Genomic DNA, 4,689 nt, shown 5'->3' with positions numbered 1-4,689 from the left:
TGCTATGGCGTCATCACTTTGTTAAGTGACTGCGTCACGTAACTTCGTAATTGTTAGCGTAATATTGTCACGTGACTTTCGTATGACGTCATCTCTCTGTCACTTTGTCACGTGGCCTAGAAATTTTTCTTTTCATCTTGTCGCATGACTAGTATAATTCATTACTTTGTCACGTGATCTAGAATTTTTGCAAGTGATCTTGTCCCGTAGCTTTGGTATGACGTCGGCGTTGAAATTTTGCGTCATCTTGTCGCGTGAATTTGGCAGGACGTCATCACATTTCATCATCATCACTTCTATCATCGTTATCATCCTAAACATATTGGCCTTAATTCAGTTTTGTTGTCATAAATTTGTTATCAGAATTAGCATTAACCAATTAACGACATGACGTTATCAATCTTCATCACGACATATTACATCGCTCATTAATTTATTACTCAATTACATACTCACGCACAATCACACATTCATTCAAGTTGTGAAGCCATAGTGTGGCCCCACATTTTCCCGAGACATTTTGCGGACACGACCTTGAGACTGCGCAATCTAATGCTTTCGAATTAATAACGCCATCCTCATGTCTGCGAATTTCTGCAGATATTTTGCTCCCACAGGAAGTTCTTGAAGGCTGCTACTTTGCAGAACTCCGGTCCGCTCGAAATGAGAATGTGGTGCACGTGGTATGGAGCGCAGACACCAAAATCACTGGTTTCCGCTTCGGAAGCTCTCCACACTTCCCCTCACCAGTTGTGCAGCGCCCCTTGAAAACAAGTTTACCATCACCGCTTCTTTCGGATCGCAGCTCTGTAGCTTCAGTACGTGTTTCTCATATATTTATGGGAACTGCAATCCTAAAGAAAGGCTACAAATAACACCATCGTATATTTCAGGAAGCACTGATAACCGTTACAAATCCGGGGCCTCGTCCTTTCACGCCAAATGTTTCCGCGTTTCTTTCACTCTTAAAAGCTGCATCAGTTGGATTCACATTTGCCATGGCATTTGCTGAAATCAGGTACAAACTGCATTTTGCAAAGTTATTGAAGAGAATTTTTGACTGTGTGCTGATTGCTGCATGTTTGTGTGTTCTTGCTGGTCGTATTGCACCTGTGAAGTACCCATCTGCCCCTGAAAGGCTAATGAGCTTGAGGGTAAAATTTATAATTACATAAGTAATGAAAAACAAATTGGGAAAACCGAAGGCTGTTGCCATCTGCAAATCCTAGGTAGGTATGTTTCTTTATATAGTTCAGCATCTGTGAACAGCACGTTGAGGCATTTGCAGAGACGCTATTTTTTCCTTTCTTTTTATGCAGGGTGTTTCACATAAGACTTTACGCGATTTTTAATAATTTACGGTTTGAGTTAGAAGAGCGCTTTTTTCAGCATAGCATTGTATCTGGTGTAGTACATCAGAATATAGCTAAAATGAGCTAACTCACCGGCTGGTTAACAAATATAGAGTAGTTAACTTTTTAACGATTACCGTAAGTTGCCTTAATTATTGAGAGGCGTGTAGCCCACCGCAAGTAACAACCATATCAGCTTTTAGAATTTCGAAAACGTGGTTACCCTCGGCGCTCTGGTCCAACAGATTTTGGCTACATTGCGACAAAAGCATGCGCTATCGAGAAGTTTGCAGGCAAAGCAACCTCTCCAGTGCAAGTAACTCTTCGAATTTTATTAATATATTTGTTTATTTTTTGGTAAAAAGCATTGTTCATCGAAATATGCACAGGGCTTGATGGCAAACGGTTGCATTCTTGCACAGTTCTAACAAAAGAAAGTAACCCAAGACGTCACCCCTACAAGAAAATTCTCTGACCTTCAAATCATGGTCCAGTCGCTTCGATATATAATTTGGTGCCTGGATGTACTTTTCGCGGTTGAGGCCTGTTTTAGTGTAATAAATGTGATGAAAAAAAATTTTATTCTAGCATTTGTTCTACGATCCTTTAGCTCTCGCCATTAAAGTTCATGTTTGCTCTGTGTCATGATAAGTTTCCGGCTGTAATTTCCAAGACAAATCTGACTGCCCTCTTCTAGATTTTTTTTAATTCGTCTATAAGCTCAGATGTGTGAGGATCCCAACAAACACACGCATACTCATGTATTGGTCGAACGTGACTGAAGTAGAGCTGGGTGTTTAAGCCACTTGGAAGATGACTCAAATTCCTCCTCAAAAAACTCGAAACTGATGCCATCTTATTTTGAATATAGTTAACGTGCCTGCTCCAACGTAAATCATGTAAAATAGACTCCCAGATATTTAAATTCCTTATTTGTGCCTAAGGTAATGTCACCAATGTTATTCCTAAACGGATGGCAAGCGCGTTTTATTGTAAAGGTGACGTGAACAGTTTTGTTTATATTTAATGACATATCCCAACGCGCACACCAACCTTATATGGTATCTAAACATCTAGCAAGAATTGTGAATCAGAATTCCCACTAATTACTCTACAAACAACACAATCATCATCGAACATTCTAAAGGAAGGCTGTATACCATTTGAGATATCATTAATATATAACAAAAACAACAGTGGACACAACACAGAACCCTGGGGAACTCCCGAAGTCACTGTTTTTTTGGGGGAAAAAGCACCGTTCGGAACAACAGCCTGTCTCCGTAATGACAAATATTCGGCAATTCATTTAATAATAATATAGTCAAGCTTATTCGCTTCTAATTCGGTAAGGAGAAGGCTATGCGCAACTATATCGAATACTTTGCGAAAATCTAGGAAAACACAGTCAGCAACCTGCTGCTTATCAATTGCCAAGGCCAAATCGTCGGCAAACTCTACCAATTGTGAATCGCACGGTAAACCTTTCCTGAATTCATGCTGGCAGGGACTTAATAGATTATGTTTGGTTAAAAGATCAATGACGCAGCTATGTATTACATGCTCCATAATTTTACAGGGGATACTAGTCAAAGAACCTGGTCTAGTTCTGAACGGAATTTCTCATACCACACTTATAAATAGGAACAACTCGCGCGAACTTCCAATCACATGAGCTGCTTTATTTCACCAGACAGGCTGCTATCAGACGGGCTGCTTCAGACGGGCTGCTTTATTTCACCCTACCGTCTCTCATGCTTTCATCCCACCTTTCCTCCTCATTGTAACACCTGTGGCGTGCCCAGATCCACACTTTTCCACTACCTTTGGGAATGTCCTTCCCCAGAGGCGGTACACCCTCCTCAATCCCACTCATTCTTCCTGGGAGGCTGCTTTGCGGACAGCTCTGCCCGCCGGCCGGAAATGGCTGGTGGGTCGGGCCATATGTGAGGCACAAGCCCGTGGACTCCTGGACCAGTAGGAGACAACCTTGGAAGATTACTTTCCATTTTTTCTAATAAAAGTTGTTTCCATCTATTCTCGCGATAATTATAGCAACTAATAGTGAGAGTTAGTGCAACAGATACAGAGTGGTAGTGACGGTAGTGATAGTGATAATGATAGCCGATTTTAGTGTTAGTGTTACAGGATGTGATAGCAATGGTAGTGATTAAGATGATAGCAAATCATAGGGATAGTGCTAGAAATAGGTGTAAGCAGGGATGATGCCTGTGTTACTAATGTCTTTACTGATAGTTGGTGATACCGATGATGATGATATAATTATAATAGCGATAGTGATAGTTGGTGATAGCAATGATGATAGTGGTTACGTTATTGGCGATGACAGTAATGATGACGATAGCGATAGCGAAAATATTCGTGGGTTTTCGTCTTGTGAAGGTCGCGGGTTCACGTCCCGTGACTTTCATTAGTTCGAGTGCTGCAAACGCCGATGGTTCGAGTCCCACAGTATCGAGGCTTAGAGTACCGCAAAGGTCGTGGGTTCGAGTGCCGTCAAGTTCTCGGGATCGAATCCGATGAAGTTCGGGGTTTCGAGACCCGCAAATGTCGTGGATACCATTCCCACATAGGCTGTGGGTTCGAGCCCCACAAAGGTTGGGGGTTCGAGTCACGAAAATGCCGTGAGTTCTAGTTCCGTGAAGGTTGTGGCTTGGCGTCCTGTGAAGGTCGTGGGCTCAAGTCCTGCAAAGATCGTTAGCTCGAGTCCCGCGTAGATCGCGTATTGAAATCCAACGAATTGCCATGAAGGTCGTGGGTCCTAGTCCGGCAAAGATCGTTAGTTGAAGTTCCGTGATCATCGTGGGTTCGTGTCCCGTGAAGGTCGTTGTTTCGAGTCCCGCAAAGATCATGGGTTGAAGTCCTGTGAAGGTCGTGGTTTTGAGTCACGTGAAGGTCGTGGGTTCGAGTTACGTGAATGTCGTCGGTTCGTGTCTCGTGAAGGTTGTGCGCTCGAATCCCACGACGGTCATTCGCACGTCACGGCAACCATGCACGTCTACATTTTTAATCCTACTTCCCATAACACAAAATATTGCTGATGGCCTAGCTCTGTTAGGCCAGGATATACGCAGCGAAAGCGCGGAGACTTCTGCATCGGAAGAGTGGATTCACTAGATGCGCCTTTATTCATGGTCAAAGCAAGGCCCTCTACACTGCAACTGCACTTGACCGCCGACGTGTTCGGCGGCTTCAGCGCACTGTGACCGCACTGTCAGAGCCTTGGAGCACGTCTCCGTGGTTCAGAGGAGACCTCTATCTCGCTTTCTTGTATGTGGCGTTGGAGTCCAACTGCAAAAGCCTGCCTTGATTGCGT

This window comes from Amblyomma americanum, chromosome 1 (genome assembly GCF_052857255.1).
Source record: "Amblyomma americanum isolate KBUSLIRL-KWMA chromosome 1, ASM5285725v1, whole genome shotgun sequence".
NCBI lineage: Eukaryota > Metazoa > Arthropoda > Arachnida > Ixodida > Ixodidae > Amblyomma > Amblyomma americanum.
The sequence above is the reverse complement of the archived record's forward strand: the minus strand, read 5'-3'. Positions refer to the sequence as shown.